The sequence below is a fragment of the Lissotriton helveticus genome, chromosome 2_1 (assembly GCF_964261635.1).
Source record: "Lissotriton helveticus chromosome 2_1, aLisHel1.1, whole genome shotgun sequence".
Classification (NCBI taxonomy): Eukaryota; Metazoa; Chordata; class Amphibia; order Caudata; family Salamandridae; genus Lissotriton; species Lissotriton helveticus.
This window is the reverse complement of record NC_136059.1, coordinates 272,138,070-272,153,898: the sequence shown is the minus strand read 5'-3', so window position 1 is coordinate 272,153,898 and position 15,829 is coordinate 272,138,070.

Here is a 15,829-nt window from a genome sequence, read left to right as displayed (position 1 = left end):
ATGGTAGCGCTTCCCTAGATATTGGGGAGCGTCCTCAAACCGCACTCGAAGAAAACTTATTTGTCAATTGTATTCATGTAATCAAGGAACATTTTATTTCATTTTGTTTTTATTTCCATGAATTATATCCTACTTCAACTCAAGGAATCAATTCTAATTATATGTTGTGAAACATGTTTACCCATAAACATAACTGTGCCCAATACATTTCGAGCAACGCACTTCATCAGGGACTTGCTCCTAAAAAAATAGAAGAAACTTGGTTTTATGTCTGTGAGTGAAAACAAATTTATCAACGATGTGATCAATGATTCTTACTATATTCCCAAGAAATACAAATTAAATGAACATAGTGACCATGCTTGACTTTTGCATGGTGAGCTCCTGATTTCTACTTGCCAAAAACCAACTCAGTAGAGAGTGTTCATGCCTTTTTTCGTGTACATTACTTGGGTGAAAAAACTATAAAAATAGAGTGCAAAACACGATAACAATAAAGTGTTGTACCGGAATTAATCTACACCGTGACACCCAGTAGTGACGGTGGTTTCATCAATACTTCAGTGTCCCGGGTAATGGAAATAAGTTAGTGACCATATTGCAGCGAATTACCAAACACTCAGTGACTTACTCCATAATGTAATTTGACTTGTTCCTGTCGGTTTTGAGCCTAAAGGGTGAGAATGTCGAACGATTAGGAAATGCGGTGTTGACCGCAAAAACATTTCCTACGCGGTATAAAACAGTGAGCATGATTACCCGTGGCAGTCTTAATGATGTATATATGCGTCTCCCAATATGATCCGGAATAAGAAGCGTCACCTAACCCAGAAGTGTTTACACACATGTGCCGCTGTCACCCATGAAGGGACCTGTGATATGAAAAAATAATTATGGTTGTTAAAAAACGTAAAATTTACAAACCGCTAAAGTGACAAAATGTAGTGTCTGATGATGCGACCTGGTTAGTGTCCGACGATGTGACCTGGTGAGAGTAGTATGCTGCTGTTCGATGAGTTAACAACTAACATGAGCTGAAAGTGAAAATGTGAAAAACATAGACATGAATAATGAACACAACACTAAGTGCTCGTACACGCCCTCAACTTGATGTGTGAATAAGTGATTTAAACAATGTTGAATGAAATATAGAAAGTAAATGATAGTATCACTACTGTTACAGTCTCTAATGTAAAGAACATATATACATCTGTCAACAGCAAGCTGAATCACAAATGTCAATTACTATTCAGTACGCTGGTACCTCACGTCATACAAAAAACAATGTAAATCCATACGTTTGTTGAGCCCCCTAGGATTCACTGTATCCAGATAGTTTATTCAAAATATTTCTCTTTGAAGTAAAAGACTGGTATTGTCTCCCCAGTTACAATGGGTACTTGTTCAAGTAACATGTACCCAAGTTGACTGATATTTTGGTTGTTGTTGAAATGTGTGGCCACAATAGTTTTTTGTTTTTTTGTTCGAATATTACTTTTGTGCTCGTCTAGATGTATCTTCATTTTCCTCTCTGTTTTTCCAATACAAACTTTTCCATAAGGACATTTCAACATATAAATGACGTTACTGGTGTCACATATAGCAGTGACTTTAAGGTTGACGGTGGTCCCTCAGGTGGGATGAGATAAAACATTACCTTTGATGATAGAATTGCAAATCCCACAATTCAAGTTTTCATCATCCCTCGTTAAAAAATAATCTACCATACTCACATCTATTAGGATTAAAAATAATTTCATCCAACAATAACCTTTATCAGAACAATTTGTATACCATGGTTCAAAAATTCAGGCAAAGAGGGTATCCAACATCTACCTTTCAAGTACATAATGCAGAGAACAGAACACATGAGAGCTAACTGAAAAGTAAAGATACATCCACATTCAATGATAACTGTGCATTATTTGTATCTAAATTCTCAACCTGAAGTTACAGGATAAAGAAAACCATACAGAAATATTGGACAATGTTACAAATGGAAACTGACTTCAACAACATCTTTAAACATCAACCAAGATTCTCTTACATGCGTACTAGTAATCTCAAACAAATACTAACAAAAAATACGTGAACAAATCTGAAAATTACAGAGGAACACTACCCTGTTTGAATTGTGGGAGATACAATTCTATCATCAAAGGAAAGGTTTTATCTCATCCAAGGCACCACCATAAAACATAAAGTTACTGCTACATGTGTCACCAGTAATATCATTTACATGTTGAAATGTCCTTGTAGAAAAGTTTATGTTGGGAAAACAGAGAGGAAAATGAAGATACGCCTAAACAAGCACAAAAGTAATATTCAAACAAAAAAAAATCTACAGTGGCCACACATTTTAACAACAACAACCACAATATCAGCCAACTGAGGTACATGATACTTGAACAAGTACCCGTTGTAACCATGAGAGACAATACCCAATTTTTACTTCAAAGAGAAATATTTTGGATCCACTATCTTAACACAGTGAATCCTGAGGGTCTTAACGAACGTATGCATTTAAATTGTTTTTTGTATGATGTGATGTACCAGCATACTGAATAGTAATTGACATTTGTGATTCAACGTGCTGTTGACAGATGTCTATATTTTCTTTACATCTGAGACTGTAACAGTAGTGACACTATCATTTTCTTTCTATATTTCATTCAACATTGTTTAAACCACTTATTCACACATCAAGTTGAGGGCGAGTTCGAGCTCTTAGTATTGTGTTCAATATTCATGTCTATGTTTTTCACATTTTCACTTTCAGCTCATGTTAGTTCTTATCTACTCGAACAGCAGCATACCACTCTCACCAGGTCACATTGTCAGACACTACATTTTGCCACTTTAGCGGTTCATAAATGTTATGTTTTTTAAAGACGCATGATAATTTTTTCACATCACGGGCCCCTTTATAGGTGACTGCAGCATACGTGGGTAAACACTTCCGGGTTAGGTGACAATTCTTAATTCTGGATCGCAGTAGACATGGAAACACACCAACTTATCATCTCAAGAGCTGCATATTGTTAGACCTGGCACCATTGGTGTGGGTCTCTCTTCCATTTTTTTCCGCTGTTGCCTCCCATGTTTTGCTATGTTTTTGCTGGTCTAGATGCTTTGGGCACTTTGTCACTGCTATTCAGTGCCAAAGTGCAAGTGCTCCCTATTGTAAATTGTTGTAATGGATTAGTGACTCCATGATTGGCTATTCGATTTACTTGTCAGACCCTAGTACAGTGCACCATGTGTGCCAGGGCCTGTAAATCAAATTCTGCTGGTGGGCTTGCAGCACTGGTTGTGCCACTCACAGAAGCAGATTGTAAAATGTGTCTCAGGCCTGCCATTTAAGAGCCTGTGTGCAGCCTGGGGCTGCCATGTCGACTTGGCAAGTGCACACACTTGCCAGTCCCTAAAACCTTCTCTTTTCTACATGTTAGTCACCCCTAAGGTAGGCCAAAGGTACCCCCATGGGCAGGGTGCATTGTATGTAAATGGTAGGACATGCTCTGGTGTGTGTGGCATGTCCTGATAGTGAATTACAGCCAATTTCATTTTTCACTATTGCAAGGCTACCTGTTCCCATACGCCAGAAATGGTAGTTTGATTATAACATCTTATAATCCTAACTGGCCCAGGGAAGTAGGTAGAAATTCGAGTTTAGTATGCCTGAACTCAGAATGTTAAAATACATCTTTTAGTGAGGATGATTTTTACATTCTGTGTTTGAAAATACCACTTTTTGAAAGTAGGTATTTTCTTGTCTAACTATCCAGCATGCTTCTGCTAGGTTTGTGTATTCCATGTCTGGTTTGTGAGTGACAGGGGGCTGGAGAGGGCTTTGGCTCCAGCAGTCTTATGGGTCAGGGATGGGCTGAATAGGACCTGCATTGAATAGAGAGTGGGGGCCTGAGATTTCCTTTCACTGACCAGAGCCCTCATGGAATCGAGAGTAGGGGGAGGAGATTTCCTTTCAGCTATCTGAACAATGCTGTCTCCACCTCCTGCACAGAACTGGTTTTGGCTAGGCACCCTCCGCCTTCAGAGGACAAAGGATTTTGCAGTATACATATTGGGTCCCGGACCCCAAAACGTTACATCACTTCTGAGAATCAAGATGAACCTTTGCCAAGTAGAAGTTCCAAGGAAGCTGAAGGAGGATACTGTCACTGTGCTGTTTGCTATTTCTGGGATTGGCCTGCAGTGGTTACTTTATTTGCCAAGGAAAGGGGAAGAGAACTTTTGTGAACGTTTCATCATCTTGAAGAAGAATCTCCAAGGCCTTGAAGTGTGCTTGCCACCTGCCTGAAGTCTCAGGGATACAAGACTTCACCACCAGCTCCCCTGAATTCCCTTGCTGGGAAGTCAACCTGCAGAAAGGTGCCTACTGATGTTTGGGCCCACCGAGAAAACTGAGTGTTGCTGGGATGTGGAAGCACGACACAATGAGGTGAAGCGTAGCGCCGCCACAGCAGTTGCCGTCGCATCCCCGAAGAAGCGTGCTGCCGCCGCAGCTGTTCACTGTCGCATCACCGACGGAGCCTGTCACATCATGGGAGAAGTGTGTCGCCGTCGCAGAGATCGCAGTCGCATCACAGGAAAAGCGTGTCGCAGGGCCTGTCGTGGCTCAGAAGTTACCAAGTTTGCCGCACGGCTGTCGGGCGTGCACGCATTGCATCCAACGTTGTTGCATGGCATCACACCGGATCGTCGCATCACGGCACCATCTTGTTGCATCATCACCAGGCCGCAGTAAGAAACCACGCACCAACTCCCCACACAGTCAGGAAGTGACGCATCACCTCCGCCGCACAGCAATAAGGAACCGACGCATCCACTCACCTGAGTGTAAGGAACGGCGGATCAACTTCCCTGCGACTCTTTTGTTTGGTTTGCGTGACGCATCCAAGGTACTTTGAGAGTAAAGTGTTGCAAATTACCACTTACATTGAACTAAGCTTTTTCTACCATTTTATTGTCTTAATTTTCATTACTGTATTGTGGAGTTTTTTGTCATTGGGTCTTCTGTTAAGTCTAGAAGGGATTACTTATTTTTCTAAACTGGTGTGGTATCCAATTGTAGTGTTTTCACTATATTTCTGTATGTGTTCACAAATGCTTTGCACACTGCCTCTGAGATAAGCCTGACTGCTCATGCCAAGCCACCAAGGGGGTGAGCAGCGGTTATCCAGGAGTGTACCCCTCTTTCCCTGACTAGAAGCAAGGGCCCGTATTTGGATGAAGGTACCTACCTCTGCCAACGAGGGACCTCCATTTCTAACACTATATACTTCATTAAAACTGCCATGGGTAAACATGCTCACTGTTTTATACCACGTAGGAAACTATTTTGCGGTCAACACTGCATTTCCTAATTGTTCAACATTCTCACCCTTTAGGCTCAAAGATGACGGGAACAAGTCAAATTACATTATCGAGTAAGTCACTCTTTTTGAGACTGTTTGGTAATTCGCAGCACTATGGTCACTAGCTTATTTCCGTTACCCGGGACATTGGAGTATTGATGAACCACTACTGGGTGTCACTTTGTAGATGAATTCCGGTACGCCACTTTATTGTTATCTTGTTTTGCACTCTATTTTTATAATTTTTTCACCCAAGTAATGTACACGAAAAAGGTATGAACACTCTTTACTGAGTTGGTTTTCAGTAAGTAGAAATCAGAAGCACACCATGCAAAAGTCAAGCATGGACACTAAATTCATTTAATTTGTATTTCTTGGGGATATAGTAAGAATCATTGGTCAGATCATTTATACATTTGTTTTCAGTGTACACCCAAAGACATAAAACAAAGTTTCTTCTATTTATGTAGGAGCAACCCCTGATGTAGGGCGTTGCCCGAAATGAATTGGGCACAGTTATGTTGATGGACAAACATGTTTAACAACACACAATCAGAATGGATTCTATGAGATAAAATAGAATAAAACTCATGGAAAGAAAAACTAAATGAAATAAAATTTCACTTGATTACCTGAATACAATTGACAAATACGTTTTCTTTGAGTGCAGTTTGGGGACGCTCCCTATTGTCTAGGGAAGCGCCAACATGATTATCATTACTTACCTTATACTCAGAAGGTTTTACCAACCTTCACCATCTATTTGGTTTAATTTATCAAACTGGGCGCATTGTAATAGTTGACAATTCAAGGAGAAGGGTACTCAGCAGAAGATGGACTACTCTATTTCTCACAGCCTGAAGGGGTTGTACAAAAACATAGGAACATCTAGGTACAGTGGGTAAGCCAATATCAAATGCTTACCATACTGAATGATTTACCAACAGCAGCAGAGCTTGTGAAGATACATGAAGCAAAATAAAGTAACTGTTGTATTTGCTCTATAAACATGAGAGAAGAGTCACATATAAAGCCCATGTTCTTAGAAGAAATAACAGGAGCTGGTGAGGGCATAGCAGATGACCAGACTGAGGTTTGGGTACCTATGATAAGACCCTCTATTTTCTCTCCTTTGAACTTAAAACAGTTACCTTGAAACCAGGCAGCAACCACAGTAATTCAGGAGATAAACTCTTGCTTGGTTTGAAATTACTAATAGAAAGATGGATTTGCATATCATCCATATAGTGTTGCAGGGATTCTGCTCATGCACAGAACTATGTGCATGAAACCAGGACCTCTGTGTATTGTGGTGAACCAAAAACCCATCTCAGTGCGCAGAACCCCAATCAGACTAGCATCAGTGTCTCATTCATTCTCCTTGCTACAGCAAAGCTACCAATGATTAGACAAACCAGAACAAGAGACTTAGTGAACTCTCAGGAATAGGGGGAATCAAGAACACTCTTTCATTTTTATGAATGTTTATTTTAACTACGTGCTCTAAGATACAGTATTTTGGCTAACATTAGCAAGCAACTTCATAGAAATAAAACAATCAGCATTGTTACAATTCCATAAAATACAAAGGGAGAAACCATATTATAATTATAGTGGATAATGATAGAGGAACCAGGTCTATTGCTCCTTGTGTACCACCCTCCCCTTGCTGAGAGCTAGCTTTCATTATAATAGAAGATCTCTAGGTTAAAACCCCATACCTCAAGGATCAGGTGAAGTGAATCACATCCCAGGGTCAGCACAGCTCTCTGTAGATGGAAAGGTTTTCTCCAAGTGCCCTCTACATGCATTCAATGCCATGTTTAAAGCACTTGAGTTTCAGTTATGTGCAGCTGTGTTCGTGTTTTGTCTAAGTGAGTGGGACTGATCAACATGAATTAACAGCATACATTGTTATTCGACCTGGAACACTCTGCGCAGGCTGAAGTCGCGGTGTAAGCCTGTACTAGTGAAAAACAGACCGTTCTCATGTGAAGAAAGCAAGGAGTTTTATTTACAGAACAGAAGCATGAAGTGTTGTGTGCAAAAGCGGCAAGATGGAGCCCAAGCATTTAGTTCACTCATTCTAACCAAGCAATGTCTGCAAGCAATATCGCATCCTCACTACACCCTCCCTTGATCGGGCCAACGAACAAAGGGCTGAAAAATATTAACGTGAAGTTCAAGTTCGAGTGAGACAGAAAAAGTCCAGTTTTGCCAAACAGGTCAATTTAAAATCAGAAAAGAGAGCATAGAAAAATAGAATAAAACATTTTTTTTGCATGGAAAAAAGTAAAGATGGTGGCATCAGCCAGCCAAGGGGAAAAAAAAACTTCAGTATTGCAGTCAATGTTAGATGGACCGCTGCCAAGTTAATCCATCAGCGTGTATGCACAGTATGTTGCAACAGCCTCCAAAAGGAAGTCATTGCTAGTATCAGCAAAGAGATCCGCCATCCAATTCAGTAAAGTGAATGATGATACATGATGAGAGGAGCCTCTAGCACCATCAGTAGACAACTTGCGTGTTCTTTGAGATAACTCCGTTCTAGGTAGTCCCAGTTACCCAAAACTCAATGCGCAGCCGCCCAGGCCATAATCCCAACATCAGAACAGGCCACTCATGAGCCACTAAGGGACTCATCATCAGCAGGAGACACCGTATTGGAGAGGCAGAGATTTAATGCCTATTCAAATTGGCAATTCAGGCAATGGCAGACAGGTTGGATGCAAGGAAGGTATGAGAATCGGAAGGATAATCCATATGCCACACTCAATGTGGCCAAGGGCAGCACTCCATAGTATTCAAGCATACAATTATGAGCTGTGTCAGCCGGGGTCTGCTGTCTCTGGACACAGAGAGCAGCCATTCCGGAGCAAGCAAATCAACAGCAGCACACTGGCAGCCAAGGCGAGGATTAGAGGGAAACCGTCAAACATGTTGGAAAAAATAGAATGAAAAAATGCCGGTATCACACCAAATGTAGTTTGGAATGAGGTCACAAGGCCGGAGCCCATAAGTTAAAAAAAAACTTGGTTTGGTCTATAGCCCTCAAATGTGAAGCTGCTTCTATTTGGGGCAGCTTCCAAACTTCATTGTATACAGCATAGAGAAATCTTTTGGATCTCTCACCTGCAGGGCATTTAACAAAATCTGTCAAATCAATGTTGTCAGTTAATAAGGAGACATGATGTTTAACTGACTTCAGGCTAGATTGTTTTAACCAATTTTGGCATAATTTACCCACAGAATAATTTGTAACAGAAAGGGGGCTATCAAAACGTGTATCAGGCCTATCCTGTGTGTACCCAGGAGTGTTTCTGAAAAAACTGTGTTGACAGGAATCAGAACTGGTTTGCCAAATTAACCAACCCATGGGGTCTAGACCAGAAACATTGAATGTCGAATTAGCAATTAACGCCTGTAATTCACCAAGGGATATATCTGTGTGATTGTTCCATGATGGATAAGCATACAGATTTGGACTTCGAGGGGCATTCATTTGTTTTGAAGTTGCCAATCCAAAGCAGGTTGTTTGATAAATAGAGCTGTTTAGAACAACATGTGATTTGGGATAAGGCACGCACGCACCTTGTACCTGCCAGGGTTTAGAACCCCAGACTGATTTAAGATCGACAGTATCTTTCCATAGCTCATAGCCACCTATAGCTAACTGTTCAATAAAGGGTTTTGAATTCAGTAACTTGGTGTTAGTGAGCCTGAATTTCAAATTGGATGTAGAATTCATTTTAAAATAAAATGAACCCGGGTTGGATTTATTAAAATCAGTGAAGTATGTACATTTTTTCAAGAGTTTATGTACTGCCTTCAATGGGAGCTGGGCAATGTTCCCATTGTATAAAATTAACCATATTTCTAAAGGTATTAGCTATATGCAGAAAATGATGGCCATAGTGCTGGTAGCAGAACAAGTCAGCGTAATTTGCAGAAGTTAAATACAATTCTTCAGCATCAAATGCAGCGTAATATTTAAAATCAGAAAATAATGTCTGTACAGCCTGAACGTCCCAATCGTCAGAGCATATGTTTTGTTTCACTACATCCCCCATAGAAACAAAAAGTACATTTGGGACATTAACCACCTTGGTAGGACCATGAATCCGAAATTTTACAGCATTCCATACAATGCCATCCAACCCTGGCCATGCTGTGATGTTGACGAAAGTCTGGTCGCGCTTCATGGTGAGTGAAGGTGAGTGTGGTGCTAAAGTTCCATCAATTACCTTCCCAGCATAATGTTCATTAAGATGATGGCCATTGATCAGACGGAAAAACACGGTGACAAAGCCAATAGATATGAACCAAAAAATGGAAATGAGGACCATCCAGATGTAAGTCCAAGGTGGAAGTAAAAAATGTTTTTTTAAACCATGTGACAAAATTAGAAAATTTCATAGGGGTGCTCGGGGTTGTTAAGCCACTGTCAAATGCAGAAAAAGATTGATTGTTTGCAATCAATTCAATTCAATTCAATTCAAAAGTGCTTTATTCGAGTAATTACTCATAAAAGCAAGACATACAAACATATTAAGAAACAATTAAATGTACAAGTACTCAGGGAATACAAAGCACTTACAAGTCCATAAAACCGTTGTATAAAACAAACCTTAATGTTAATAAACAATTAAGAAGGTGTAAAAGTTCATTATTAAAATCTTGATTTTAAATGACCAAAGTTAAAAATCTTAATATACATTTCATGGAGACACTGTTACAATACATAAGCAGGGAATAGTCATATCACTAGCAATCTCTGCTTGTCATCGGCAGAGAATAGTTACATTACTAGCAGTCTCTGCCTGATGATCCAAGCCCACCCAAGATATTTTGCAGTGGCAATTATGATCCATGTAAGGGAAGTTGTACATAAAATACGCAACGCAACTCTACTACATGTGGTACCAAGGTTTCTGCTCATAGGAGCCAACCAAACTCGTCTAGGAACACTATACACTTTGCAGGAAAACAGAAAGTGTCCGAGAGATTCACTACCTGAGCCACAAGCAGGGCAGATAGTGGACCCTCCAGAGCCCCATTTAGCTGTTCGTAAACTTAAGGGGAGTGAACCAGCTCTCATTTGGAACAAAAGTTTCCTGTCTAAGGGTTTAGATATAAAATCCCAGTACATTTCAAATACAGGAAACAATTTGACCTCCAGAAAACTAGCAGCCATGGACCCATTATTAGAATTACTCAAACTGGCGTTAGCAACATATTCCCAATACATGTTCTTTAAGATTGACTTAGACGGAAATAGAGCTCCTGATGGGTCAAACCACAACTCACTTAACCCGAGCTCAAACAACATCAGTTTTAGCTTTTTAAACCAAGTAATCTTATGGAAACAGTCTGCTTGGATAACGTCAGTAAATCCTTCCGCATAATGGGCGAGCTCAGGGGTAGTCCAGAGCCTACGCCAGTATAAGATTGGCCGTAGTCTGGCTAAGTCCACAATTTGCTTCCTGCCAAGATCATATCTCAAGGGCAGTAATGGAGTGCTATTCGGGGTACCAGTTATTAACCTCAGAAATTTATTCTCAGATATTTGGAGCGCACTCAAATTTTCATAACCCCACATCTCTGCCCCATAGAGCGCAGACCCGATTGCCTTGGCTTCATAAATCATCAAAGCTGGTTTAACTGGTTTAGTCAAAGACTTCTTATGTTCCAGATTGATAACACCAGCTAATTGTTTATGGCGTAGAGTTGCTATATCAATATGATGACACCACCTATTGTTATCCGCTATGTGGATCCCCAGGTAGGTGAATGAGTTTACCACATCAAGAGGACGACCACTCATGACAATTTTGGACTTGAAACTACGATGGGGATTGAATATCATGAGCTTCGTTTTAGACACATTCACCTCCAAACCATGATCCTCACAGAAGGTATCAAAGATGGTCAATGCATGTTGTAAACCACTTGGGGTTTTGGATAAAATTAGCGTGTCATCCGCAAACATTAAAATAGGAACTTTTACACCTGCAAGAGAGGGAGCATCCACTGACTGAGATAACATACGTGGGACGATACCATTAATGAATAGGGTGAACAGGGTTGGGGCCATTGAACACCCCTGCCGAACACCACGTTCAACGGGGAATTCAGCAGTGTCCTATCCATAACCCCCCCACTGGATTTTTGCATAGGTTAGCTCATGAAGTCTCATGATCATAGTCAAAAGAACCTCCGGAACCCCCAGAACCTGCCATAATTTTGCCCGCGGCACCAGGTCGAAAGCAGCCCGTAGATCGACAAAAGCCGCATAGAGACTGCCTCCTCCTAATACCACGGTCCTCCACTGGATCAATTGAAAGCGAAAAACTTGATCCACTGTGCTGGTAGCCCTTCGGAAGCCAGCCTGGAAAGGTGATAGGATATTATTATCATCTGCCCATTCAAGCAATCTATTAACAATCACTCGGCCGACTATTTTTTGTATGGTGTCGATCAAGCTTATTGGGCGATAATTACTTGGCTGAGCACGATCTCCCTTTTTATGCACAGGAATAATCACGGCCCCCCGCCATGATGCCGGAATATCAGCACCCATAGCAATGTGGTTAATGAGCAAATGGATGTATTTGCACCATCTCTCTTTGTCGTTTAAGAAAACGTCCGCAGGGACGCCATCTAAGCCTGGTGCACGTCCACTATGCACAGATTTAAGCGCAGACAGGATTTCATTAAGTGTAAATGTATTATCCTCGGCTAGGGACTGGCTCGGGGAATTCCCAGCTTCCACCTGGGCACTAGCCGCATACTGGATTGATTGTTTGCATTCGTTTGGACACCAGGCAGTGAAACATTAGAGGGATACGTATTACTCAGCGACTTCAGTAGGACTGCAAGCCAGAAGGTTCAGTAATGGATGAGTAACAGTCTGCATCAGGCCTAATGGTGTTTGACAAGGCTAAGACAGAATTCCTTATCATTGCTAGGCAGGAAACAGCCGGAGTCATACTTAGAAGTATCGGCCATTCGTTGTAATTTGACATTGTCAATGGAGATGTACCTGTTATCCTTGCGGTCAAGAAGTGGTGGCAAAATGACTGTTCTAGTTCCCTGCACGCCAAGCGCTGGATCTGGTGCACAATAAGAGGGGCCAAACTCCTTCTTGTTCTCCACCTTCTCACGGAGCAGGTCACCGACTTGAGGTAGCCAGCCAACTACCGGAATCTGTAGTGCAGAATCAGTTGTGGAGGGCAAATGTTCCTTTGCAAAACTATCACGAGTCTCTTGTAGGTTCTGTAAAACAGCAAAACGAATATCTACATCAAAGAATGCGGCTATCACCACTATATCTAGACCATCAAGGTCCGGGCCAAACATTGTTATGCATTTCGTATGGGGTCTGCCCACCCAGAGATTTTCTAGGGAGATTATTAAGTGCATGTTGTACGCTATACAAATTGGCAAACCAGTTCCTGCCAGTATATAAAACTCTAGCTGTTAAGGATTGCTTCAAGTCACGGTTCATTCGCTCCACAACAGAATTGCCCTCAGGCCGGTATGGAGATGAAAATTTGAACTGCACCCCCTAAGACCTCATGGCATCCTTGTACTCCTTAGAGGCGAATGCTGGACCTTGGTCAGAATGGAGCGTGCCACATGCAAAAATTCCCACAAAGACATGCATATCCCTGATGACAGTTCATGCGTCAACACTGTGTTGTGGCCAAACCTATAGAAAACATGTGCACAAGTCCACTGCAACTAAGACAAACTTATACGCGGTGCCAGAAGAAAAAGGACCGACAGTGATCTAAATAAACACAACCCAGTTGTAGATATGTACAGCTGAGTTTGTGGCTGCCATGCAGCAGTCAAAGGATTAATCTGCCGACAAATGTCACATGAACGGACATAATCACAAGTTTGTTTATATAACCCACGCCACCAGTAACGCTGTAAGATAGAGACAGTTGCTGAGACGCCGGCATGAGCCGAGGCCCTGCCTTCATGAGCGGCTGTTATCAATGCAAGCCTGTGGTCCTAGTTGGGAATCAACCTGTCAACAATGTTGCTAATTCTCACATAGGGAACTTTATCAGGACTTAAATGATAAGAGTATTTAGAAGAGAAACCCCTAGGATAATTATCACCCTAATCTCTGGCAACAATAGCTTCCAAGATGTCATAATCAATCTTACTTTTGGACCTTGTAACTGCTGCTACCAAGTAAGTTGCCACTGCTGTTATCGCTGCTTCGTCAGCTAAACCGTTGCCAACTGTGTGTACTCCTACTCGCCGATGACCAAGAGTATGAATTACACTTAAGAGAAGCAGACATTCTTTAAGTTCTGTGACTCGAACCCATAGCATTTTATGCCGCAGCGCATGAGGTTCCCTTCTGTGTGTTTGGATTTTGCTCTTGGAACTCACAGGGAGGTCTTTGATTGCCAGTGCTCTTGCTGCCGAAACGTGGGTCTACTGCCCGCCCGCTGGTCATCGCGGGCTTGGAGAGTGACGCCTGACTTTCTGGGGCGCACTACAAGCCCCAGGATTCCCTCTACCACCACACCTGGACCGGGACTGAGACACTGAGACACGCCCACAACAGTTCCCACCACTTAAGTCATCCATAATACCCGCGGCGCGGGAGCGTCCCGGGAGAAGCCCGGGACACGGGCGGGACCGTCTGTGGCCATCCGGGGCCGAAAGAGGCCAGGCTGGGCTACCCCTCTAACTTTTCATCGACTGTTTTATATACTGCAAGGTACTGCTCCCCATCACAACACTGTATGGACCTTTTTGTGGCACTCTATTGTTCCTGTGGGACTTTCCTTTACTTGTAGTTGTTAACATCACACATGCCAATGTCTACTCGGTCAAGGAAGGGTGGGGAGGTTGTGTCAGTGGCACGCTTGATCAGTTCATCACTCGAGCATACTCGGTCCTCAAAAAAGGAAATTGCCATTACCGAGCGTCGTCTATCCCTAGGGCCACTGAACCGTAAGCGTTCCACTTTGGGGCCGCTGTCGTTGGCAGCTTCTCCTGCCAACACTGATGAGCAGCCAATTGGCGTTACCACCGGAAATATGCTGACCAGCCCATGTAGCGCTGAACCTAACCTGGAGAGGCCTATTGTGCTAGATTCACCAAACCAGTTGGATTTTCCAAATGGCAGTTACTCTTAATAGCGATCATGGGGGTATCACTAGTACTACGCCACCTCAGGGAATTTTAGTGCACTCAAAGATGGCGAGCACGAGAATAGAATCCACTAAAAGAAAAAGAGTTGGTAGCGGGCTGAGAGGGGTATGTCTTAAAACCGCAAAGAAGTTGAAATTAAAAACACATAGCGTACAAGGAAAAGCATTGGGTTCAGGGAGATCAGAGAAATCCACTCATACTCCAGAAAGCAGTGAACCAACTCTTGCTAATCCTCCCCAGTTGCCAACAACTTGCCCGAAGCCACTTTCCTCTTCAGGCTCTGCGAATGACATTCCCCTTATTGCTCATATTGAGCATATTGTTCTCGAGAGGGTAAAAGTACTGACAGAAAGATTGGACCGCTTCGAACAAGGGGCACTTGATATTTTTTTTCCCCTAAAGGCCCTAATTAAATTACATTCTAAAAATAGCCAGGACGCATCAGAACAGAAGCAGGACCCACTGGTAGTTCCCGCACACACAGGTGAGTCTGCATCTGTAATCTCAAAAGAAATCTCTGGGCCCCGGAGTAGAACTAATCCTCCAGTGATAGCCACCACAGCTCAGGAAGGTAGAAAACCTATATACCCATTACTGGCCAAAGGGGCTGAAGGAGCCCCTGAAAGTGCACATACACACATACACGAAGGTGATCACAGCCACAGTAAAGTAGTAAGGCTGGGTAGCGATCAATTTGTATCACCCCAAAAGTCTGATACAGTAGTTACTAATGACACCAATCCTACACAAATTAACTTGCCTCTCGAATGTTTGCCTTATGTAGTTGTGCTAACTGGAGTTCCACGGCTTAAGCCGGGTAAATTGGAATGCTACCATGAACTCAAAAACAAAACTACATATTGGTTAAACAACAATAGACCCCTTCCAAGGCAACTTGATTGCCAGGTTCTTTTTGTAAGAAGGGTTAATTGGATAGGTAATAGGACTAAGGATATTCCCGGTGATTGCATCCTTGTAAATTTTAGGGATGCTCGGGTCGCAAGGTTAATTTGTAGCCAATAGAATGGGCATGATGGTAGTGGAATTGGTACATATGATTTGGGACACTTCCACTTGCAGCCTGCCTACTTGCAACATAGGCAGAGCAGTCAAAATCAATTCCGGGGGGGGGCGGGGGTGACAGGCGATTCCCTCAGCAACAATTGTTATATCCATCCAACCCCTGCTTTTGATAGAGGCCTAGATTGTTATGGGATTGATGGTGGGTATTGACAAGGTGATTACTTACTTTCTAATCCCCCATCCTA